The sequence below is a fragment of the Temnothorax americanus genome, unplaced genomic scaffold (assembly GCF_048541705.1).
Source record: "Temnothorax americanus isolate GAGA-0224 unplaced genomic scaffold, ASM4854170v1 Scaffold5, whole genome shotgun sequence".
In the NCBI taxonomy this organism is placed as follows: Eukaryota; Metazoa; Arthropoda; class Insecta; order Hymenoptera; family Formicidae; genus Temnothorax; species Temnothorax americanus.
The window spans coordinates 68,215-95,392 of record NW_027509657.1 but is presented as its reverse complement, the minus strand read 5'-3'; the positions used below and the strand labels follow the sequence as shown (position 1 = coordinate 95,392).

Sequence of the window (27,178 nt, the reverse complement as noted above, 5' to 3'; positions counted from 1 at the left end):
AGAGGTTCGCGAGACAAAGGGAGCGTATCGGTACACGCGGAAACAGCGTGACACTGTTTATGATCTCTCGCAACTTCTCGGAGACACGGCACTTATTCTTCGAAACGAGAATACATTTAGCTTGAAATATTCGAAATAATCCGATTACGTTGCTCGAGAAATTCTGCTATCATTTTGGCAGCAGTTCGATTTCAAACAGAATTAGAAAAATTGCTAATAAAAAAGGGGTTTCCGATGATGTGTATAAAATTATATTAATTTTGGACGAGTACCTTAACTATGCACTGCGATATCTAACGATATTAATATTTTGATCTCAGAAGATTGGACGAAAGAAATGGAAGATTACAAAAATTGTAATTATAAATATTAATTAATAATTAATTAAGTTTTATTTAATCTTGCAAAACGTGTATTTCGTGGGTGTAAAATAAAATTCCTTTCAATAATATTTATATTTTTTAAATAAATATACGGGTGAATCTTAATGGATGCACCAACTTTTTACCATAGGAGATGAGTTACCGACCGCAACTGTAATCAACCGAACGATCCATAGGTGACACCAGCTTGAATCGACCGCTTCGATCGACGAGTCCGAGGTGATGTAGTACAGGCAAGTTAAAAACTGTGAATCAAATAACGTATATCGTATGTACATACTTTTCTAATATATCCAACTGTCTTACGCATTTTTCTTTTTACATATAATTTTATCTAATAACACGATTTGATTTCTTATTATTCTCCATCTATGCGCAACGTATTTACCGCATGTACTACGTTTACGCGAGCGTTACTTTTGTAGTAACTTACGATAATTCACTCGTTTACGCGAAGTAAATTATCATAAGTTACCACACAAAATTCTGTTTACGCATAAGAATTATCGTAAGTTACTACAGAAGTAACGCTCGCGTAAACGTAGTAAGAGTATCTTTTTTATACGATTTTTTTAAATATTTATATTTTAATACAGTTTTACTTGATGGCAATTTCTTTTCACGCTTACGCGGAACATTTTAGCGCGTAAAAGAAGAGTTGGATATAAGCGGAAAAAAATATTCTACCATTCTTATACAAAATTGAGCAATTCTATTTTTCTACAAGAAATATTCTACTGTATACTTTATGGATATAAAAGTAATAATGTAAAAAATTAGAAGTAATAACAGTGGACTTCCGCACCACCCTTAAGGCACCACCAATAGCGCTTTAGGTTTTTTCGCCTGGACCCATAATGTAATACATTTTTAGACCTTTTTCAGTATAAAGGTTTAAACAGATGTACTAAAGTCATACTGCGTGTAAAAACGCACATCACAGATGAAAAATTACATCAACGTGTGACCGTGCGCAATACATTACCAATTTATCATGTTTTTACCTCAGTATGCGTACTCGAAATGGTTTCCCTCCAGCCTCTCACAAAATGTAGCCTTTTTTTAAATTACACGATGCACCCGGCGCAAGACCCGTGGACAAGCTCGTACAATTAAATCCTTCACATCTTGAGCACGTACTAGCAAGTCGCGTTGTGCAATAGTATATTACATTACAAAGGCAGAAAGTTGAGATTCCTGCACTGCGCACCATGATGCCCGAGGCGAAGCCGAGGTATCAATGATATTGATACCTGCCCCGACATTTGCTGCACGAGCGAAGCGAGTGCTGCTGGTCGGGGGCAGGCTTCAAATCAAATACATCTAAATAAATAAATGTAGTTATTATTCTGGAATACTTATTTTTTATTAATTTGTAAAACGAACTTTTATTATAGTTTTATGAAGCTTGGTCATTATTTTGCGAGTAATAAAAATTATTAACAATATTGCCATGAAACACATTAGAAATTGGTTATGATGATTTTCATGAAGAGTTCGAAGTTGATAATGACGCTTTAGCAGAGCTAGAGAAATTGATTCCACCAGAAGAATCGATTTTACCAAAAGAACCTACTTTACCAAAAGAACTGATTCTACCAGGACAGTCAAAACAGTCACCAACATTTTTTTATGCCGGGAGCAAGAGAAAAATAGTTGTAAATGCTAATAGTGAATCAATCAAGCCAACGCATTTCATGAACAAACCACCGATCTCTGTTGTTCACTGTCAGAAAGAAAATAAACCACCAATAAAAAGAAATAAATTTGAAACAACTGAAAAAGATAACCAGGCATCAGATTTAACTTCTACTCATTCAGCTAAAATCAAAGTTTCAAGTATAAAATATGAAAATTGTGTGTTTCATGGCAATATTGTTAATAATTTTTATTACTCGCAAAATAATGACCAAGCTTCATAAAACTATAATAAAAGTTCGTTTTACAAATTAATAAAAAATAAGTATTCCAAAAAAATAACTACATTTATTTATTTAGATGTATTTGATTTGAAGCCTGCCCCCGACCATACATACTTTTAATCCTAAATATTGGTGATCCGGCGCATCATTCATGAACTTCATAATTTCATCCCATGTGAACACAGCAGATTTCTTTGGTTTATAACCTTTGGCTTTATTTTTAATTATATTTATTAACTTGTAATACTTGCTTAAATCAATGTTCTCTCTTGTGTATAATATGTTTTTCAACATTGAGTACACACTCCACAACGTTGCCGGACTTAACCTTGTTTGTAAACTTTGAAAATATACTATAAGATTATCTTCTTCGGATTGTGACAATGCATTTTTATGTTCCGTTTTCCATTTTTTATATGTTTCGTACACAAGTAGGTATCTCTCGGCAGATTTCTTAGGTAAGGTGTCAGTTTCAATAATTAATTACGCTTCGGCTTCAAAATTTCTGTTAACTTCATCTTCATCTGATGATTCATCGGATGATTCATTTGCACTCATAATTGTAGTAATAGCAATTTCTATTATGCACAATTCACAAAATTAGATAACTGTCAAATATTGGCATACATCAATTGCAAATAAATTTTAAGGTTAGAAATCAAGAGTAGTTAGCGGAGTGTGGTTAGAATGTTAATACAGAAGATAGAGGTTCTACTGTATGATGGGAACTTCTTTTATTGTATTAATGCGCGCGAATAAGTTTCTATGTAACAGAGTGAGCGACTCTCGACTTTCGGCCGTCTTGTGTATTGTGTACCAGTCTCATCAGTGTACCTTTCGGCCCGCTGTCGCAGAGCGCATGCGCGACACTATCACGGCATAAAAGTTAGGCTTTCTGCCGTAAGATGGAAGCCGGAACGACGTACTTTCGGCCTAGTATTGAGAAAACTTAATTACTGCACTAAGAGCCGAAAAACAGTAATAATTCCTGTATTTTTGCTCACTCTCAACTTTTAATCTTTCTTACAGTAACCATTACGTGCTACTACAGTAAACATTCTTTCAGTAACCAGTACGGATCTCACAGTAACCATTACAATAAAGATCAGTAATGCTTCCGGTGTGAATAATTAAAAAAAAAAATTTTTTTTTATTTTCAAATAGGTTTTATTTTTTTGAATATTTTTATAGTTTAATTTGTATTCGTGGTTTCGCATATTTTATTTTATTAATTAAAATTACGCACTGTTTTTTACAATTTGTGAAAACACATTGACGGGAGACGGGATTCAAACCCAAGATTCCGGAATGACAGTTTAATACGCTAACGCTCTATTCTACAATAACTGTTATGAATCTCTCTGAACTGCTCTGAACTCGCGCGATAAAATGAATATAAAGAGCCAACAGTACTTAATGGTTACAGAATCACACATGATTGAATAATGGAACTTCTCAGCAATTATTTCTTTTCTATTATTTCCTTCAGATAGTATCGCTTACGATCTTAATCTTTAGATATTACTGTGTTTTTCAGTAGACATTACTTTTTTTTTTTTTAAAGTAAACATCTATGTATTGAGAATAAAAATTGAGAATAAACGAAAATCCAGAGACTATTACTGTTTTTCGGCTTTCAGTGTGCTTAAGATAATCTCACAAGAATAAAAATAAACTGATATCAAAGTTTTACATATAATTTTCTGGTTGATTCCTTGATTCCTACCGCGTGATGGCTTGTGCGTTAATTATTACGTCGTCGATATTATAATCATTTCTTTTATTTGCGCCATTTTTATCCGCGGTGTTCGTGTTGTACGAAAAAAAAGCAATGGAAATAATGATAAAAGAACAAAATGTTTAAAATCATATTACCATAAAATCTTAGAAATAAATATGTATTTAAAAATTTCAGAGATATTGACCATTTTTTCACAGCTACAACTAGTCTGTAGCCTCATCGAAAATATGTAGCTTGGCTACTTTTGCTCTGGGTATTTTAAAGCATAAACTTTCAGTCGGAAATAGAAGATAGTTTTCTGTCAGAATTCTGTCGATCTTCAATTATTTCTTTCACTGTTTCTACGTTGTTTTTTTATTGTTTCTACAGCTTTATCCCTAGCAAATTGTTCATTCCGTGTCTCGCTTCGATCCCGTGTGTTTCATAAACGTGATAGAACGTGCGGTCAACATGGCTCACAATTTTACGAATAATTGAGATGTGCGACATGGTTTTTTTGTACATACGCTATATGCGGCCGACGATTGCGGAAAACTGCAAGAGCGTATGCTCGTAGATACCCAGAGCGAAGACAGCCACATCATACATTTTTTCTGAGGCTGGAATTGCGGCTGCAAAGAAATGGTCAATTTTTACCTGTTAAGCCTGAAGGTACATATTTATTTACCCCTAGGGCTTTGCCCCGGAGGACATGTGTAATAAGACACGCAAATAGTCTCTTTCTCTCCCCCCTCCCTACCCCTCCCTCCATCTCCCTTTCCCTCTCCCTCTCCCCCCTTTCTCTCTCTCTCTCTAAAATGCTATAAATTGAAAAATATTATTTTTTTATCTACTTCTGATACCGGTTTCCAAAAAGATCGGTAACAAAAAATTATATACTTTATTATAGCACTCCCCAAGAAATTCAACACCTACTTTATGTACAATTCTTTGAGATTCAGTCATTCGGAATCTGTTTCCAAAAAGATCGGTAACACAAAATTAGAAAAATTAAAAAAACCGGTTTTCAGAAAATTGGTAACAAAAAACTACACTCTACACTCCTCGGGAAATTCTACATATACTTTTAATAAAAATTTGGTCAAATGGTTAATTCGAAAAATTTCTCATACCGGTTTTCAAAAAAATCGGTATTAAAAGTATATGAAATTTAATAAAAATTTGGTCAAATAATTTTTAATTAAAAACATTTTGGTACCGGCTTCCAAAAAGATCGGTAACAAAAAATAGTAACACTTTATAGCACTCCCCGGGAAATTATACTCCTACTTCATATATAATTCTTCAAGATTCAATCAATTATTTCCCAAAAAATTAGAAAAATTAAAAAAACCGGTTTCCAGAAAATCGGTAACAAAAAACTATTCACTCTACACTCCCCGGGAAATTCTACCCTTATTTCATGTATTCTTGGTAAAAATTCGGTCCACTAACGAATGAGTAATTCGCGGACAGACGGACGGACAGACAAACAGTCGGGTTTTATATAATAGTATGATAAGATCTTCTGAGATAAAATAATTCTAAATTGTATCCTCTTACTTTATTGCCTCGTACAGGACGACCCCCGCGCATAAATACTGCACAAATATTAGAAAAGGTCAATAATGACCCAGAAATTAGTATACGAGACGTCGCGCGGTATCAAAGAGTCAGCCAGGCAACAGTATGTAGGGCTTTGAAATCGGCTCACTTCCATCCCTACAAGGTAACCCTGACTCAAGAGTTGTATGCAAATGATAAACCTCGCAGATTGAGGTATTGTCAATGGCTCCTTAATGTGAGTGAGGAAAATTATTATTTTTCGAAATACATTCTGTTTTCGGACGAATGTATTTTCCATAATGATGGCAAAGTCAACCGCCATAACTCGCATTATTGGGCCACTGAGAATCCTCACTGGATATGCAGCAAGCGCATACACAAGTCAGGTGGTCGGTGAACGTTTGGGCGGGTATTTTTCGGAAATAAAGATACTACTGCTTAGATTTTTTCGAGATTTTTCGAGATATAAAGATCTACCACTTGTTACTTAGGTTTTTTCGAGGTAATACTACCACTTTTTTTTTTTAGTAAACAACATATACACTACTATACGTGTACTTGGCGCCTTTTTTTACCTTTTTTTAAAAAAGGTAATTTTGTGCGGATATCACGCCTTTTTGTAGTATATTACGCATTTTATAAACAGTATGTACAGGATAAAGCTATTTGGGGGTATAATACTACCACTTTGTTTTTTTCGAGGTAACAACATAACAGGGTAACAACATAATACATATACACTACTATGCGTGTACTTGGCGCTCTTTTTTATCTTTTTTTTAAAAAGGTAATTTTGTACGGATATCACGCCTTTTTGTAGTGTTACGCATCTTAATCTTATAAACAATATATCTTATAATCTTATAAACAGTATATAATACAAGGTATGAAGCTAAAAGTGTTACGGACTATTATTTCTAAAGAAAACAACAATTTAATATTTTGCTTAGTCTTTTTAAAATAATAATCTGTAACCCTTTTAGTTGTACACCTTGTATATATTTTTCAATTTCAACATAAAACATAATCGCAATAAAGCATGATTAATTTATTTTTACGTCAGACATAATTTTAATTCATCCAATTTTTATTATGTCTAGACATAATTTTCGTCCAATTTTTATTATGTCTAGACTTTAGAATCTTTTTTTAGCACATTATTTCTTACAATTTGATATCGCGTTTCCTTTAGCCTATTTCCCAGTGCCATACAAACTTCACTTGCGTCATGGGTATGTACTCTAACACTGTCGATTTGTTTATTTTATACTTAACAATTAATATTTAATTTATATTCTTTATCCAGAAAAATCGTGAGCCGTTCTCGCAAGCAATCAATAAAGAAATCAATATCTGAAAAAAAAACCTTAAACTCCTTTGATAGTTCCGTTGGCCAAGCTTACAAGCTGTTTCGATATTACAAAAAAAAGGTATCCCTTAATTCGACCACTCGCGAACGACATGCTGGCATGAACAAGATACACTCCGTTTCTTGTCGTCGATTTTGTTTGCAGATCTTAGCGACTTTTTTATCGAATATTTTATTGTACAACTAATCGTAACTTTAATTGGCTGGTTTCTACAAAAATACATAGTACCTCTATAGTACCCTCTAAATGACAGGTATCTTCCTCTAAATGGCATTCCTATAAAGCGTAAGAAACGTGAATCGATAGAAGAATGTTTCATGTCATAGCGCATAGCGCAGATTTCACGATCAACATACAGTTTGCGTTTATCTTGAATATGAAGAAATAATCCACGAGCAAGGCCAAGCCATTCAACGCATCTCTCCAACTCGAGTTAATTAAAATTGTCATGAGGTGGGCCACTCTTTGAAATCAAAGCCTTGATGGCCGGGTTTAGGAGCGCTGGCGGCATACCCACCTCGAGTATTTTCTCCTCCTTGATACGAAGAAGTATCAGGGTAATTACTGTAGGCAGAGTACTCACTGTAATCTGGAGTCTGGGTCGAACTGCTGCTGGATCCTGACGCACTTGAACCGGTATTTTGCCGCATCTTCATTTGTTACCTGCAACATTTTTATACAACACTAAGTCATCGTGCTTATTTCGTTCTAATAAAGTTATAAATTACGCGAATACATTTTACCTACTCGTGTCGCTCGAGCCAACTTCCTATACTCGCTTTATGCTTAATTGTTTACAATCCTATGATCTTTCAAGAAGTAATTTAAACCGGCAAGCATTATCCGAAAGAAGCACCGTGCGCCGTCTTGCTGGGATAAAATTTCATTCTGATTGGCTTCTCGTAGCCACGTGACCGGCGCGGGCGTAGCTAGGCTGCGTTCAGAAACGTCACTCGGGTATACACGGGTATACTCCCTTCTCCTTCTAACTCGCTGAGATACTCGTGTGCACTCGGGTGATGTTTTCAAACGCAGCCCTGTACTATTATTTCGTGGACGTTGGGACCCCCCACCATCTGGCACGGACGCGCGCACACAGCAGCGAACAGCCGGTACAGACGTGTGCGGCGGCTGTATGCTCGGCGTTCGGCTGTGACCGCACATGGGCCTGTGCTTTGAATAATTTTCTTAAAATGTACTCACTCGTACGTAACGGTCGCCACTTCGTTTTAACTGCGATTACGAAGAACGCTGATAGGCTGCGGTTGACTTTCGATTGCCATGAAATACTTTCTCTCGATCCTCAGCTTCGTCGCACTTCCGCTGCGATAATGCATTTGTCGACTACGCCCTTTGCTCCGATTGCATCATCTCGCTTCACTCGCGATTTTCGTATAAAAAACAATATATTTCCGAAAAATGTTCACTTCCGGATGTTAAGGAGGCTCTTACCCGGCTGCTCTAATCAATGTAGCAACCGAAAAATTATCATTAATAATTGGTTATAAAATTATCGGAAAATTAAATAAAAAAATAAATAATGATTTTTACATAGTGTAAGAGTAAGTTGTATGTTCTATTAGTGTATTATAAATATTAAAATGTATACAATAAGTCAGTTGACTACATCAGTGCTAAAGAGCAGAATAATAACATGCGCGTGTTACAACGTCGTCTGCAGCAGTCTGCAGCTAAAGGCCTTCACACATAAAATGCCGTAAGGACGTAAAACGTAAGCGTAAGAAAATCGATCAATCCCAATCGAGTATTTTCCCCTACTCGGATTACGGACAGTACAATACTTGATTGGGATTGGTCGATTTTTTTACGCTTACGTTTTACGTCCTTACGCGATTTTATGTGTGAAGGCCTTAAGTGAGGTGTATCCGTGTAGCGTTGTAGCGATAGATGCGATAAAGAGATGGAGCTAAAACAAAGATATAACGTGAGAATGCTGAAAGGGAAAATGAAAGGAAAATTCTCGAAAATAAAGGTTGTCAATGCGCGAGAGAATAATTATTCCGCTATCATACAGCGCAGAGAAAAGACATGTGCAAGTGAGGTTAGAAAGAATAATTAACATTGTTTATTTTTTGATTTTCAAGGTTTGATTGGCAAATAATTGAAACTTATTGTTTATATAGGTACAAAACAATTCTCCGGAATGTTTGCATGCAGAGGATTAATACAACATTTGTAATACAACATTTGAAACTTCGCGCGATTTTGACACTCGGAAGATCATTCGCCTAACCTGTCGCGTACGTCATATTAAAACTACAATATCTTTTATAACTCATCGTCAACACCAAGTTTTCTTCTTATCATTAGAAATATTATTATTTTAAGTAATTTTAACTACAATTCCTTGGTTTTGCTCGCAAACTTGCCAAGAAAATACATCACTTCCGGTAAAAATTTTAGTGTTTACCATATGCCCTGTGTTAAAAATGCGAATTTCAATATTGATATTTTTAAAATTTTTATCGTCAACCTATGCTAAAGTTTTGGGCATCGGTTCGTTGTGGTTCACTTTACAACATAATTTAATTTCATAAAGATCTGTCGTTTTATGATCGAGGTAAGAGCCTCCTTAAGGGGATCCTAAAGCCGTCTGTAATACCGGCTTTTTTTCTTAGCACTAATCTTTTAATTGGCTTTATAGAAATGCAAAATTCTTGTCTAGAATTAAAGTACTCATCAAAATCTAGGTCATGGTGATCGAATTTATATCGAAAACGAGAAAAAAAATAATATTTTTATTAATTTTTGGTATACGTGACGACAATATTTGCTTTGTACAAAATTTCCACAATAAATATCCACAAAATTAGACCGGCATGACCTAGGGACAACATTTAAGAACAATATCGTGCAATTAGATCTAAGATTGAAAGCCTAGAAAAAAAGATTAGTTTAAATAAACTTTTATATGTGCAAAAGCACATTCAGGTTGACATTGCGTGTAGCGAGAGATGGCGCAGCAATCGAAACAAGGACAGATGCCTCTCGTTAGACAAGGACAGATATAGATATATGACATAGAAAACAGGATTAGAAATGTTGACATTACCGACGTCGAGGAAGTTCAGCCTTCACTTTAGGAAACCCTTAATAAGCATGTAATAAGCCTGCGGATAACAGTCGCGGCCGGATACTTTCCCTACTCGTCGGTTGTCGAACGATTATTCACGGATCACTCGGATACGCGACGTGGACCCGACGACGGTTCGACATGGGAAAAGACCATCTAATTTCGATAATATATTATTAATCTTGTCGTACGGATCACGGTCGTAGCCGGAAACGATTTCTCTTTGCCCGATGTAAAACACAATACACGATTCCGAGAGATTCCGAAAATGATGTGCACACGACAAAGGTTCACGAAAAAAAGACCTCACTTTCCTCCAAAACAGGCAAAACATCTCCCACCTCGGGCTCGCGCTTGCGCCGCTCGCGATCGGCTCAATCACGCCACGCGCCCGTTACTTGTAAACACTGTTTACAAACCTAACCTTGCGACCGCACGCTTCGGAGGAGCAGCCAGGAATGGTTGATAAACCCACAACGAGCACACCCGCCGATAAAGGTACCGACCGAGCAAGCGGAGGTAACGACCTGGATGGTAAGGGTCGACTGTGATTCCTTGGCGGCGCCCCAAGTCCGGAAACCGTAGAGTCCCTCTAATAAGAGTCGGGCCGCGCAGGGGGAAGTGATCCGCGCAGTTTCTTGGGCCTAACGCACCCACGGCATTACCGATACCGAGTTCAAGACACCGCGGACATACACGAACAAGGATACATACACTCATACACTTACACAGTCTAAAGAATCGATGAATTACGAGTTGACGAATTTATATTGCGCAGTTTAACTTCTGTTTGGGTCGTTTTTATTGAGACGTTCATGTTAATCCAATCAAAGGCCGGTATTCATAATCAGATCTTATTTCAAGACCGTCTTAAGTAATATCTTAAGATGCTAATACGGCTCTGTGATTGGTTAATGACATCTTAAGATTGTACTTATAATGGTCTTAAATATAAGAACCGACTATGAATACCGGCCATAGTCTTACTTAGAATGTGATATACAGTTAGTGTTTATCGGTTTCTCTATATTATGGCCACATGGGATACCCCCACGGTCTTTTTTTTATCTCAAGAAAAAAAATAATAATAAGAGTCGCGACCACGGTTGTATACACAGGTCTGGAAACCAAGTCAAATTTCAGTGGTGGGGGTAGTCCGCTTAGAGTTGGAAATTTTATGACCCGGCTAGGACCGTTAACATCTCGCGCTAACATCGTTGTAAGCGCGTTCTAAATACAGCTCTATGTCTCTGGCCGCCACTACGCGTCGCTTTTAGTTATGGTACCTGGTTAAAATGAAGCGCGTGAATAACCTAACCTAACCTAACCTGCTCGCTCCTGCTAGTAAATAAAGCTCGCGTCCACCAGACAGTGATGTCGACGTAAAGTTTTGCATAGTGAGCGGCGATCGCGAAAAGTTCTTTAAAGCGGAGGAGCGCACGGTCGGTGATTTTTGCTTTCTCCTGGTTCGGATTCGAACCAGCAACGTCGACGTGCTAAATCGTGAACGCAAAAACCGATATGTGCTCGAAGTGCGTGCCACCTCGAGCAAACGCAACGGTAGAAACAAAGTGATTCTATCCGATTCTATCCGATCGAGTATGAGACCACCGTGACAGAGGACACGCCTTTGCATCGCAGCATACTCAGAGTAATCGCCGAAGACGCCGATATCGGCAGAAACGGCGAGATTTACTATAACTTTGCGGAGGAGACCGATCAATTATTTGGCGATGACAAAGCCGTGTGCTGTGCCGACATACCAAACGGGCAATAGAGACGACAAAACTAATCGATCTGTGTTTCGCGTGCCAAAAGATGTCGAGTGATTAAGACAATGGGTAGCAGCTATTCCCGGGATTATCAAACTGAAGCCAACGCACGTTATATGTGACAAGCATTTCGAAGACCAGCATATTATTCGTGAATGGATCAAACGAGATGGGAGCGGTCGCATCATTGCACAGGTTCGTTAATGATATAAATTTTATGACTGTTACGGAATGTGCTTGTGAATTTCTCACACAAACATTCGACACTAGTACACGTGAGCTGAGAGGTGATGTACACGTGATCCTAATATTCTGGCAGCGCTCTGTGACATTCTTAGACCCGGCTTATTCGTCGTAAATACTACGGAATACTGTTCGCGAACCGATTGGTCGCTAAATTCCCAATGCTCCGAAAAGCTATCGATCTCGCGCGTAACAGTCAGTCTGACAACGAAGTGCTCCGATGCTAGTCGTACGTTCAGCTCAATTGTAAAATTACTGACTGAGTAAACATAAATTTGGAAACAATGACTAATATGTGAAAGCGCAAATAATATCACATTTTCTTTCATATTACAGGCCCCATATAAGTATCCGCAGCTTAGGCCCAGTTCAACAGTGGCCAGTTAGCTTAACTAGTAGTTAACTCTCACTCTCTGTCTCTTTTTAACTCAAAGGTTAGATGAAGACGGGGAGTGAGAGTTAACTATTAGTTAAGCTAACTGGCCACTGTTGAACTGGACCTTAGTAAGCTTGCTGTATCAACAAAATTGTTACACAATGCTACAAACAATGAAGCCGTTGACCCGTTGGCCGAATCGTTTTCACATTTAGTGAGCTCTGTTATCAACTCTGTACATTGTGATGGGGCTACGCCTGTTAAGTCTCCCGTTCCGATAGAAGTCAGTAACCATCATACAGAAAAGGATTCAGCTGATGTATCAAGTAAAAGTCTGAATACTCCAAGGCAAGTCAACATCACTCGCACATCTATTATAGACACCCCTCACGTACAAGGTATGTGTTACATGGCTAAAGCAAATATAATGAGTATATATAGTCATTTAATTATATATTTTATATTTCGTTTTTGTATACAGATGTCTCATGTATTCAATTGCCTATTTCAGAAGATGGACAACCGCTTACAGCAATGGAAGAAGCTGATACAATAATGAAGACTCCAACGTCAGATCCGCACACTGAAATTGACAAACCAATAAAGCATTTTTTATATAAAAGTACTTTTTTACTGCCTTAAAATAATAAAATAAGTATATTTTCCTTTATGCAGTTTTCACAGTATTTGAAAAACAGAAAATCAATTTTATTAAAGAATCAATCGCTGTTACTTACCCTCACTTGCAAACAAGACTATCATTTTGCAAATGTCATATTTTACATTTAAAATACATTAATATATTAATATATTATAACATTATAGATTATTAATACATAAATTATTTTACATTTTACATTTTTTAAATTGAAAGTTTGTATTATAAAAATGCAATATTAATGAGTAGTCAAGAGACACGGTAGTGTCTCACACCAAGTGGCATTATCTTCCCGCAGTGCCTCTCGTGGCGGCAAAGCAAATTACAAGTTACTTCAATAAGCGACCTACCCCCTTCAGTGGAGTTTCCAGACCTGTATGTAAGACCGTGGTCGCGACACGTGGAGTTTCGACAAAATTCTGCCCATCTAGGCTGCGTTCGGAAACACCACCCTGAAGGTAGACCCGAGTGAGTAGTGGTGGGGGCAAGGTACACCCCGGGTGTGTGTAGTTTCCGAACGGCAATAACTGGCAATAAGTAATAATAAGACATGGCGGACGAAAGGCAATCCCAAAAAAGTGTTATTGTATCCTGCGCCGTGACTGCTGGATATAAAATAATCAGGATAGCTTTAAATAATTTGTATCCTGACAGTAATGATAATGAGGAAGATGGAATAATTGAGGAGGCAAATCTTGTTGAAGCCCAGCTAAGACTTGGTAATCGAAACCGTTGTGAGGTTAGGGAACAACTATATATAAATGAAATTATACCAAGATTTAATGATAAAGTATTCCGTCAACACTTTCGTATGACAAGAACAACCTACGAAAATCTCGAGCAACGGCTAACTCCGGCATTGACGCGAATAGAGATGGAAGGAAGACCAATGATTCCAGTTAGAAATCAGCTCTTGTCAGTCATTTGGCTTCTAGCAACACCGGATTCATTTCGGTGAGTGAAAGTTCTGTGAATGTAAGCATTAGATTTTCCTATTAATGTGCGCAATAATTAGGTTTGTGTTATAGGTCTGTTGCAGATCGTTTTAATATAGGAAAGTCTATTTTACACAATTCTTTCCGCAGAGTTGTGTATATGCTTTGAATGACTTAGCAGATAGTATTATTGTGTGGCCACAAAGGGACCAATTAACTGCTGTGAAAAACAGATTCAGTGAAATTGGTGTCTTTCCAGATGTCATTGGAACTATTGACGGTTTGCACATACCCATCCTTGTTCCACATGTAAATTTTTTATTTTTATGCTATTTTGATTATCTTCTCGTTGTTCTAATAACTTATCTTATTTTTATATTCTTATCTATATCTAGCTTCACTCTGAATCATACAGAACCAGGAAATGTGAATATGCTCTTACTTTGCAAGCTGTTTGCAACGCAGACCTGGTGTTTACAGACTGTTTTGTAGGGTTCGCAGGTTCTGTAAATGATTCCAGGATATTTAGAAATTCAGATTTGTGGATGTCTGTACAAGAGGATCGTGCAAAGTTCTTTCCAGGACATGAATATATCATAGGAGAGAAGGCTTATCCAGTACTATCTTGGTGCATCCCACCGTACATAAACAAAGGAAATTTGACAGAAGTTAGTTAACCTTATTGCTTATTCTTTTATTTTGTCTTTCATACCTGTATCAATTCAACTGTCATTTTCTGATGCTGTTTGTATGCAAGGTTCATATCAACTTTAAGGTTGTATGACCCGTAAGATCTCTGCCAAAAGTTTAAGAAACGTAACATAAAGCTAATTGTTGAAGTATGAGTATGTACTGTCACAACTTTTTTACTCCCGGACCGCTCCGGGACGTGTGCCGGATCAAAAGGGGTAAGGAGAGCGGGATGACGGGCCTCTCCGACGATTCCCTCGCACCTCCGACACTTCGCGAAACGAATTTACCGTTGGGCGCCAGACGCGTCAACGCGCGTCCGCAAAATCGCGAAAGAAAGCCAACACGAGACGCAAAGCGAGACGTGCGGATGTGCGAGGAATCGGCTAGCTCGACCTAAGGGCTGGGGCGAGGGTGATGAAGGGCGGCGCGATATTCGGCGGGGTGACACGCCATAAAGCGATTAATAATCAAAATAACATTTATTCATTAGAAATGCGCGCGTGAAACATATAACGACCGATCCGGCTTCGGTCGGTCAGGCAAATCCTATAATCAGTCGCGCGAGCGTCAGAGATGAAACAAAAAGAAAGAATGGTAGCGCGGACACCAGAATAAACGAAGTACGGCGTTATCGTATAATAAACGCGCAGAAGGCGCTGCGATGAGATCAGAGAGATACAGTATGACAAAACTTACAATTAACATGGAACATCAACCGTAAACGCGAAATAATCACGGAAATAGAAAATAAGATCCCGCAGGAAAGATCGCAAAAGGGCGATACCCCACGCTCGGAGCGCGTGAACGCAACGCCGGGAGTCGCGCGAGAATTCTGTCGCCAATTATCTTAAGCTTAGCGCAAGTATGAATCGTGGCGTAAGCCACGTCCCAACGTAATGGGGATCGAACGCAACACAATAACGCGAGATCAATTTCGGCGCGATCGCAAGGAGACGCGAAATACTATAACAAACGCGAAAATACGGACTTAATCTAACGCGGGAAATGACCAAAGGTAGCGCAAGTCATTCGGGCAAAGACAATACTGCCCTCAGTGATTTCCGAACGCGAAAATGAGACGCCGAGGCAATCGGCGTAGCGCGAAATACTGGAAGAAACGCGAGGAACATGTGCGGGATTACCGCGAGCAATAATAACACGCAATCACCGAACAACGCATCCAAACATAACTACCCTAACACGCACGATTCTCTGAAGCAATTAGCCACTCACAGACGGCCGATTAACGCGAATGATGTGCCGACGCATGCGAAACTCCACCAGAGCAATGGTCGAAAATTTGATACGCCGGGGATACGGAAGGCACGAGACACAATCGCGAGCGCGGACAGTGCACGAAACGGACTCGCAGTGACGGATTTCGACACGAATCTATCACGATCTCCAGAGGCTCGCAATCGTGTCTTTATCTCAATTCCGCGGCCACGATACCATCCCAAGGCCCTTCGCTCTCGCTGTCGATCGCCATTCGATACGCGGTCTCAAGGGACCGCACGCGTCGCGATATTACAACGTTATCCCGGACGAGAGCGTGCACCGGAGGGCGGCGTCGTGGCGTTACATTTCGCGATTAATTACTGCGGGCAACCTCACCAGTGTGATGTCTCCTCGTAGGGCTCCTTGCCGTCACCTCGTATGGAGGATCGCCGCAGCGCAACAGATTTTCCCGACTCGGGGCGGCTATCGCGTAGCTTTTAAAGAAAACGTTCGCACTCGCCGACGGACGACCAGAGAGTGTCTCGCTAGATTCGCTCGATAACGGAATCGATGCGGCACCCCCTTCCGTAGGGGCGTGCCAACCAATCGAGAGCGAGCGTGCAAGCTCGCGCGATATTTTCAAGCAGGATCGTCGTAAGGTGGATTCTTCGGGGGCGCGCAACGGTCCCTCGGCGGCGTAGCGACTTCTTCAATTTGTCCCTGGGCAGCGGACTGGATTTTGTTCTGGCCGGTGTGCCTCCGGTTGCCCTCGGGGCGGTGATCAGTCACCCCGCGGGCCGGTATTTCGTGGAGGCAACTTGCTGAGACCGGGTTTGCCCCGGTACCTGGGGCCCCGCTACCGGCGGCCTTGTCCATCGCCGCCTCATTCGCCGCACGCCTGCCGCGTTGCTCTCGCCGCCCGTGATCCATGTAGCTTCCGCTCTCGCCACCCCTCCTCGATCCTTGGTCCTCCCGGACCCCTCTCGTTATCGGTACTCCCTCGAAGATTCGCCGTGGTGCGGGTGAGGCGCCGTGCGCATTACAAGTTATACATGAAAATAAGAGAATAATCAAAACGCGGAAACGATATCGATTTCTGGCCTCTGGAGATCTCGTCGTCGCCTCTCTGGCTCGTCCCTGGGCGCAAATTTCCGCGCCTTGTGACGGCGGCGGGGCGCTGCCACGAAGCGGCGGGCCGCAACGTCACAGTACATTTATATTAGAGATAATGGATATGCGACGCCATCTTGGATTGTAAAAAACGTAGCGAATATTCTATCTATACTATTCTTATTCTGTGTTCTTCTTCAGTAAGAAAGGCTCTATATGGAGGTGCGAACATGTAGAGAAGAAAAGCTATCGTATTAAAGTATATAAGGAAAGTTATATCGAAACTGTATAATACTTCATTCTAATTGACGATCCCAGAAATAATCCTTCATGGTAGCAGAGGTCCGTGGTTAAGTAAAAAGAAAACGAATAATAGAAGTCTCAAGATTGATAAAATGGCGGAGAACCATGGAATACCAGTGTTCGACGGGGAAGATTATGGCAGTTGGAAGAAGAGAATCACGATGTACTTGAAAATGAAAAAGTGTGACATAGTAATTACAAGAGAAATGACGGGAACAGACAATACTGAGGACTGGGAACAAAATAATTTGAAAGCCATAAATTACATCTACAGTGCAATTACGAATAAGCAGTTGGAATTCGTCAGTGATAAAGAATCAACGTACGAAATAATTAAGAAGTTCAACGAGATGTACTTGAAAGAGTCAACGGCTTTGCAGATTGTGTTAAGAAATAAGTTAGAAAAACTAAAGCTAAAAGACTACAGTGATTCTGCAACTTTCTTTAGTGACTTTGAAAAAACCATAAATGAACTTAAGACGGCAGGTGCAAAGGTTGAAGAAAAGGAAAAACTGAATTATATGCTAAGAACGCTACCGGATTCTTACAGTTACGTTGGAGATTTGATCGATACACTCAAGACCGAAGATCAAACCGTGGAATATGTGAAAAACAAGATAAAAATGCTTGAACTGAAAAATCAAGAAAGTGAATTAAAGTACAAATTCCAAATCAAATGCATTTGTTACGGAATCAAAACAAAATCGAGAATGGAGAAATCCGACGAATCAAGGATGCTTCAATTGTGGAAAATTTGGACTTTATAAAAAGGACTGTACGGAGAGCAGCAAGGGTTCATGGCGAGGGCCACACCGTGGCAGCGCGCGTGGAGGAGGTCAGCAGCGAGGCACGTGGCGCGGTGGCGGTTACAATAGACGAGGCAGCGGCAGCACGAGCGGCCGCGGAGGACATTATAATTCACGTGGTAGAGGGCATCACTGGCAGCGGGACCAGAACGGACAAGAAGCATCCGGTGGAGGAGTATTCCATACTATAGTTGAAGTAAACTCGTTGAATAGAGAGGTTAAGGAGAGCAATCAGATACATTGGCTTTTAGACAGTGGGTGTACTGACCACATAATTAATAATGAAAAATATTTTAGCGAATGTACAACATTGAATGAACCGATTAACGTTAAAGTCGGGGACGGCTGAATATTGAAAGCAACGAAAGTAGGAAAAGTAAATATTTTATTTCCAATCTATAATAGAAAAAGAAAGGTAACATTATTTAATGTATTTTATGTAAAAGAAATGAAACAAAACTTAATTAGTTATTCTCAGGTAACAGAAAGAAATAAAATTGTATCAACAGGTAATAACTCAAAGATTTACGATAAATTTAATAGACTTCTTGCAATAGCATGGAAGGAAGGTAGGTTATACAAAATGACAAGTTTTCCGTGTGATGAATCAGAGGTTAATGTAATGAGCAGTTATAATAAAGTTGGAAACATAAGTCTGAAAGAAAAATGGCATCGTATACTAGGTCATGTGAATTTTAATTATTTAACTATTTTATGTAAAAATCAGCTGTTAGATGGTATACCTAGTGAGATAGACACTGAATATATGAAATGTAAAATATGTATAGAGAAAGACTGTACCTGACTTGCAACTGACACAAACTAAAATCTGAAAGTGTGAAAATCTTTAAAAAGTAACAAAAGATAGTAATTACTGTTTATAAAAAACTAATAAAATTATATTACGTTATTTATTTACGTCATTTATTAATAAATTAAATACAATAGCTCTCATAAAAAAGTATTTTGATCGCGACAACGTCGCATTTTCTGTAAGTTGATGGTAGCATTGATCTCACTCGACATCAGCTGCGTGAACGCGAAGTGTGCTCCGAGCACGTGTAATATACAGACGCATCGTTTGAAGTTAGTTTTTGCTTGCGCTACAAAAATGCCAAAAGTAAAACGTTACATGTGCCATGGAATTGTTACAATCATCTGGTGTGGTTTCGACTCGTGTCTTCAAATTACGTTTCCCAGTATTTGTCTGTGCTAACCGTTGATTGTACACTTTTTCAGTGACAACTTTTCCTTTCCACATGTAACGTTTTACTTTCGGCATTTTCGTAACGTAAGCGAAAACTAACCTCAAACAATGCGTCTGTATATTACACGTGCTCGGAGCACATTTTCGATACACTGAGGCTCTATTGGAAAAAGTAACGGACTTCTGTAGTATTTGTTATCTTTTTCGGAGAGTGACGGAGAGAGAGGTTCTAATGTGACGTCATAGTGCGCTGTTGCCGGATCTCTGTACTTACGAGTTCAGCGAGACCAAGCGAGACTGTTCTTTGTTTGCTTTTTATTCAATATTTCAGAAAATATCCTCGAAGTCATAATTTTTTTGGTTCTAATTTGTTTGTAAGATGTTTATTAATATTTCTGCAAAGTTTTAAAAGAATGCCATATTTTCTTTGATATTAAAATTTCTCAAATGAAGTTGAAAAAATAGTGAAACTTGATGAACTCCCATAAAAGCCCATGTTAAATTCAAATTGTTATAACTTTTGAACGGGCCTCGCAAACTTGTTCAAACTTGGCACAATGCTTTATTATTATAATACTCATCACCTGACAAAGTTTGAAGAATTTGGCATTTTTTCTTCTAAGGGGTCATACAACCTTAATAGGGAATTGTCAAGAATGCAGCAAGTAGTGGAGAGAGCATTTGCCCTGTTAAAAGGAAGATTCCGAAGACTGAAATATTTGCATATGAGCGTGGCAGATCTGATTTCTTATGTAATATTAGCTTGTTGTGTGCTACACAACATATGTCTTGAAGGATGTAATGATAGAGTAGAAGATTTTCTTGAAGAGGGAAGACAGCATGGTGAAAGAGATGGTGCTGAACAGAATCAAGGTCGAGGGCTAACTGACGAACTTGGAGTAGAAAATGTTTACAATGATGCTCAGGGTCCAGCAAAACGCAATTATTTAGCAGCATTAATAGCTTAAATTATAGGATGCAAGTGCAGTCTAATACTACTTAAGGATTATATATTTTACTCTGTAATAAGAAAGCAAGAAACAAGCACGATTGAAGCGATTATAGTTGCGAGTATGTAATTATTGTAAATAAAACCATTTTATCAAAATACATTTTTTTATTATCATTTCGCATAATCAATATTTGAATGGAGGGAACATTTGGCCATAACCACTAAATCTATACTTATAGATACAAGTTTTACTCTTAAAAATCATGAGTCCCTCATTTAACAACAAAAAATGTTACTTGTATAAATTATATTAAAATAACAAAAGATATACTTATAATAATATAGCACAAAATCTTGACTTTTTCTAATCCTATTTCAAGACAAAAAATAACATTTTCTAACTTGTAGACTAGCATTACAGACTTAACAGAAATACAATATTAAATAAAATTTATACAAAACTGTGTCCTTTTTCTATTTATTAAATAAACTTGTTTATTAAATAAACAAGCATTGAAATAAACAAGCATTTTTAATTCTTTGGCAACTTTTGAGATATCAAATCTTGCACTTCTTTCAAGAAAATAAAAAGATATTCATTAAAAATACCTTGTAGTGAAAATAACAAGTCTTATACAAAAATCCATATATATGGACTTAAACTAACTATATATTCTACTATGTAATCTACTATAAAAGCTTTCCAACAAGCGACACAAATCGACACAAGTATCGTTTTGTCTTTGTTATTTATTATCAATAAAGAAAGATAGAAGGATGTTTGTATTGACTTGTGTCGCTTACTGGAAAGCTCCCTATGTATTCTGCTATGTAATCACTTGTTAGAATATGACTTATCTAATAATCCTTATAATTTGTCTATGAGTTTTCCCATCATTTCTTTATATGCAGCAACTGCTCGATCAGATGCTGCCACCAGTTCTTTGTGACGCTGTGCTCTTGCCTCCTCCCTGTGTTTAGCATCTTCTCGTAAAGCAGCAGACCACTCAGCCAGTTCCCTCTGAACTCTGGTTTTCCTTACTTTTTTTTAATTATATTTATCTTTACCAGATTCATTTTCCTTCTCACTGTCTGGAGAACTAATGGTTGCTGATCGCTTTCGCAAATTGGAAGCCAGGACCACAGGTTAGACACAAAGTTTATCTCCTAACACTACCTCAAATTTATTGAAAAATTTACAAGTCATTGGACTTATTGCCTGATTGCTTGTTATGGTCTTTTACCTTAACGTACTTCTTGCGCAATTCTTTGAATTTGTTTTCACATTGCGTGCCAGTGTACACCCACCGACTATATTCTCATTTTGAAGAACAATGGCAACTTTTTTCCATACTTCTGAGGCCTTACATTTTCTACTTTTAAAATTATTCTCATGTTTTTTCCAAGCATAAATTAATCTTTTTGTAGCATTATTATCTTTCCAAGATGCTGTAACATTGAACAAGGGGTGTGGTTATGCTAAATTAGTTGAAATTATTTAATAATTATGACCCCTTTTACGCCTACTACAAAATTTTCTCTGAGGACGAAATTTTACTTTTTTTCGGACCACTACAAACTGGTGTCTTTTTTCAAAAACGTATTCACTCCATTGACTTTTTTCAAGGAGCCGCTGAGGTCTACTTTTTTCTATTTCCTTTTTTAAAAAAATTAAAATTAGTGGGGGAATCACCAAAAAACTTAAAACAAAAAATTTTTTTTTTTAAATTATCGGTTATTCTTTCAAAACATTGAAAATATTTTTGCTTAGAAATTTTTTAAAGATATTTTTAAAAAAAAATAAATTAATTAAATATAAAAAAAAAAACAAAATCGAATTGGTTTTAAATATATTAAACAGAAAAAATCTGATAAAAATTACATAGGAAATGAAAAATTTAAAATTTAAAAAATCCAACATTATTTTTTACCTTTCGCCCAAATTCACCATTTTTTGGGCTCAAAATTGAAAAAAATATGGTTAAAAAGGTTTTAAAGGACATAAATTAATTTTCCGATTTCATCAGCCTCATTTCAAAGAAAAATAAAAAAAAACCCGGGGATTTAAAAAAGTCGGACACAGAGATTACTAAAACTGATTAAAAAATTTTCCCTTTTTTTCGCTATAAAAATGGAAATCGGGGGAACAACAAATTTTTTTTGGGGAATTTTTCCAAATAAAACCTTTATTAAAAACTTTCGGGAAGGGTTACTTTGGATTTTTGTTTTTTCCCAATTTCTATTTTCTGGGGAAAAAGAAAATTTCGTTGGAATATATTCCGAAAAATCCCCATCATCCCCCTTTTTTTCCATAGAAAGAAAGCCCCATTTCAATTTTTAAAAAAATTCGGCCAAATAAAAATTCCCCCCATTCCCCTGAAATTTCAGGGGGAAAAAATTTTTCCCCCTGGGTTCCCCGGGTGAATTTCCGAACCCCCTAGATGGCGTATATTTCTATCTCCTCGAAAAATTTTTTTCGAAACCCACGTGTCGCGACCTTTTAGAAGACTCGGAAACCTAAGTAGCTACAAAAACTTAAGGGCTTCTCTCCGCCCTTTATCTAGAAAAAACGTTTTTGGTTTTTTTAAAAATTTAAAAACTTTTTTTAGTTGCTTTTGCTTGTATAAATTTCGTACCTTTCCGGTATAAAAAAAAAGATCGACTTAAATTTTTAACTTTTTCTAAAAAATTTTTTTCCGGGCCCAAAAAGAAAAAGGAATACGGGTTTGGTCAAAGCCAAATTTTTCTCCCCTCGCGAGTTCATAAAAAAATAGGGGCCAAATTAAAAAAAAAGTTAAAAAAATTTTTTTTTTTTAAATTTGGGCTCAGTACTTTATTTTTTCCGGAAAAGCAAATTTATACCCCAAAAAATTTTAAATATATATATTATGAAAAAGATTTTTACTGGCGCATTTCTTGCACCCCAATAATTTTTTTCCTGTTTTAAAGGGAAGATGTTAAAAACAAAATTCTTTTTAAATTTGTATAAAAAAAGGGAAGGCAAGCAAAAAAAAAAACGAAAAAAATTTTTTGAATTTATTAGGGATGGTTTAAAAAATGAAATTAAATGTAAAAATCTGGATGGATGTCGTTCAAAAACAAATTTTTAATGCAAATCAGGCCAATTAAAAGGAATTTCCAAATCCTTTTTTTAATTCCCTTTTTACAAAGCTACACATGTGTCACAAGATTTTGGGCCCCGAAATTATAGAAAAACAGTGACCAAAAGCTACAAAATTTGGGCACCCAGACTTTTAAAAAAAATTGAGCTTACAAATAAAAGGGAAACAAATTATCCCTTTTTTAAAAATTTATTTTTATTAGCACAAAAATACATTAATTGAAATAAATCATATTTTTTTATCTCAAATTTTCTTAAAAGAATGTATTTTTTTTGTCCCCCTATGAAAAATCTATATTTTAAAATTAAATAAACCCTAATTTGGTAAAACTATTTTAGGATACTCAAACCTTATTGTTAGACCGTAACTTTTTTAGAACCGCATCTTTACCGATTTTTTTGGGATATGGGGTTCTAAATATTCAAAATGTCGGGCTGTCTGCCCTAAATTACTGCGGAACTACTCATTTTTTAAATGGACCGTTTTTACGGGAAAACGGGTTTCCAAAAAATTTGTTAATTTTGGAAAAAATGTACTAATATATAACCCTTTTTACAGGGGGGGAAAAAAATTTGGGGTTTTTTTTAAAAAAAAAAAAAATTTTTTAAAATTTTTTTTGGGAAAAAGGGGGGAAAAAAATAAAAAAAAATTTTTTAAAATTTTTTTTTAAAAAAAAAGGTTAAAAATTTTTGGGGGGAAAAAAAGGAAAAATTTTTTTTTTTTTAAAAAAATTTTTTTTTTGAAGGGGGGTTTTGGGGAATTTAAAAATTTTTTTTTTAAAAATTTTTTTGGGTTTTAAAAAATTTAATTTCAAATTTTTATTAAAGAAACCCCAAAAAAAAAAGGGGGCCCCCCCTAACCTTTTTTTCCCCCCCCTTCCCCCCTTCCCCCCCGGGTTTGGGGTTTTGGGTTGGGGGTTTTTGGGGGGGTTGGGAAAGGGGGGGGGGTTTTTTGGGGGGGGGGGGGGCTTTGGGGGCGGGGGGGGGGTTTCCCCCTTTTTGGGGAACCCCTTTTTTTTAAAAATTTTTTTTTTAAAAATTAAATTTAAAAAAAAATTTTTTTTAAATTTTTTTTTTTTTTTTGGTTTAATTTTAAAAAAATTTTTTCCCCCCGGGGGGGGGAATTTGGGGTTTCCCTGGGCCGGGGAAACCCGGGGGGCCGGGGGGGGGTTGGAAGGGGGGGGGCCCCCCCTTTCCAAAAAAACCCCCCCCCGGGGAAAATTTTTTCCTTTTTTTTTGGGGGGTTAAAAAAAAAAATTTTTTTTTAAAATTTTTAAAAAATTTTTTTTTTTTATCAAAAATTTAAAAAAAATTTTTTTAAAAATTTTAAAAAAAAATCCTTTTTAAAAAAAAAAAAAAAATTTTTTAAAAAAATTTTTTTTTTAAAAAAAAAAAATTTTTTAAATTTTTTTTTAAATTAAAAAAAAAAAAAAATTTTTTTTTTTAATAAAAAAAAAAAAACCCCAATTGGGAAAAAAAAAACCCCAAACGTCCGGTTTTAAAAAAATTTTTTAAAAAAAAAATTTTTATTTTTTTTGCCCCAAAAAAAAACTTTGGGGTTTTTTTTTTTTGGTTTAACCTTTTTTTTTAAAAATTTTTTGGGGGAATTTTTTTTTTTTGATTTTTTAAAAAAAAAAAAAATTTTTTTTTTTTTTTTTTTTAAAATTTTTTTTGGGGGGGGGGAAAAATTTTTTTAAAAAAAAAGAATTTTAAAAAAAAAAAATTTTTAAAAAAAAAGGGCCGGCGGGAAAAATTCCCCCCCCGGGGAAAAAAAAATTTTTTTGGGGGAAAGGGTTTTTTTTAAAAAGGTTTTTCAAAGAAAAAAAAAAGGGAAAACGGAAAAATTTTTTTAAAAAAAAATTGGGGGGGGGAAAAAAAAATTAAAAAAGGGGGGAAAAAAAAATTTTTTTGGGGAAAATTTTTTTTGGGGGCGTTTAAAAAAGAACCAAAAAAATTTTTAAAAAAATTTTTCCAAAAACCCGGGGGGGGACGGGAAATCAAAAAAAAAAGGCTTGGGGAAAAAATTTAAATTAAATTAAAAAAAAATTTTTTTTTAAATTTTAAATTTTTAAATTTTGGAAAAAAGGGGGAAAATTTGGAAATTTTAAAGGGTTTTGGGGGAAAAAAAACCCCCTTGGGGGTTTTTTTTTTTTAAAAAAAAAAAAAAAAAATTTATTTGGGGGTTTAAAGGGGGAAAAAATTTTTTTTTTTTGGGGAAAAAATTTTTTAAAAAAGGGGGCCCGGGGAAATTTTTGGGGGAAAAAAAAATTTTTTTTTGGGGAAAAAAATTTTTTTTTTTTTTTTAAAAAAAGGGTTTTTTTGGGGGGGAAAAAATGGAAAGGGGGGAAAAATTTTTAAAAAAAAAGGGGGTTTTGGGGGGGGCCCCAAAAAAATTAAAAAAATTAAAAAGGGGGCCCCCAAAAAATTTAAAAAAAAATTTTTTTGGGGGGTTTGGGGGGGAAAAATTTTTAAAAAAAAGGGGGTTTGGGGGGGGGGGGGGGAAAAAAAGGGGGGGGGGGGGGGAAAAAAAGGGGGGGGGGGAAAAAATTTTTCCCGGGGAAAAAAAATTTTTGGATTTTCCCGGGGGGGGAAAAAAAAAAAAAAAAAAATTTTTTTGGGGAAAGGGTGGGAAATTTTTTTCCCCCCCGGGAAAAAAAAAGGGTGGGGGGGGAAAAAACCTTTTTAAAAAAAAAGGGGGGTTAAAGAAAAAGTAAGGGGGTTTTTAAAAAGGGGGGGCCCCCAAAAAAAAAAAAAAAATGGGGGGAAAAAGGGGGGGGGGGTTTGGTTTTTTAAAAAAATTTTTTCCCCCCTTTTTTTTTCGGGCCCAAAAGGGAAAAAAAGTTGGGGGGTTTTTTTTTGGGTTTTTTTAAAAAAAATTTTTTTGGAAAAAAAAAAATTTTTTTTTTTTTAAAAAAAAAAAAAAATTTTAAAAAATTTAAAATTCCAAAAATTTTTGGGGGGAAAACTTTTAAAAGGGGGGGGGGGGGCCTTTAAAGGGGGGGGATTTAAAAAAATAAAAAAACCCAAAAAGGGGAAAAAAAAAACAAAAAAGGGAAAAAAAAAGGGAAAAAAAAAAAAAAAAAAAAAATTTTTTTTGGGGGGGGAAAGGGGGGGGGGGGAAAAAGGGGGGGGGGAAAAGGGGTTTGGGGGAAAAAAAAAAAAAAAAAACCCCAAAAAAAAAAAAAAAAAAAAGGGAAAAGGGCCCCCCCGGGCAAACCTAGGGGGGGTTTTTGGGGGGGGGTTTTTTTTTGGGGGGGGGGGGGAAAAAAACAAAAGGGGGGGGGGGGGGGGGGTTTTTTTTGGGGGGGGGGGGGGGTTTTTTTTTTTGGGGGGGGGGGGCCAAAAAGGGGGGGAAAAAAAAGGGGGGGGAAAAATTTTTTTTTTTCCAAAAAAACCCGGGGCCCCGGGGGGGGTTAAAAAGGGGGGGGGGGGGTTTTGGGGGGGGGGGAATTTGGGTTTTTTTAAAAAAAGGGGGGGGGTTTTTTTTGGGGGGGTTTTTTTTTTTGGTTCAAAAGTCTGTTCGACCAAGCCCAACTTACGTCGAATCGACGTCGAAAGAAGGTAAGTGGGGAATAAAGTTGAAGTAATTTTACGGTTGAAATTAGGTAATGCAAGGCATTTCGCCTTATAAGTCATAGTCTGATTCGGTGAAATGGACTTATCAGAAGGTCGAATATCGGTAATATTTTGGTAATTTTGACCAATTTGTGCCCTCTCTTCGACCTAACT

General features: G+C 36.9%; 2 pseudogenes; one reads left to right on the top strand and one right to left on the bottom strand.

Moving 5' to 3' along the window:
- The first annotated feature begins 13,654 nt into the window (after positions 1-13,654).
- LOC143903732 (uncharacterized) lies at positions 13,655-20,426 on the top strand (annotated as a pseudogene).
- A 740-nt stretch (positions 20,427-21,166) lies between these two features.
- LOC143903731 (uncharacterized) lies at positions 21,167-27,085 on the bottom strand (annotated as a pseudogene).
- Between the last annotated feature and the right edge of the window lie 93 nt (positions 27,086-27,178).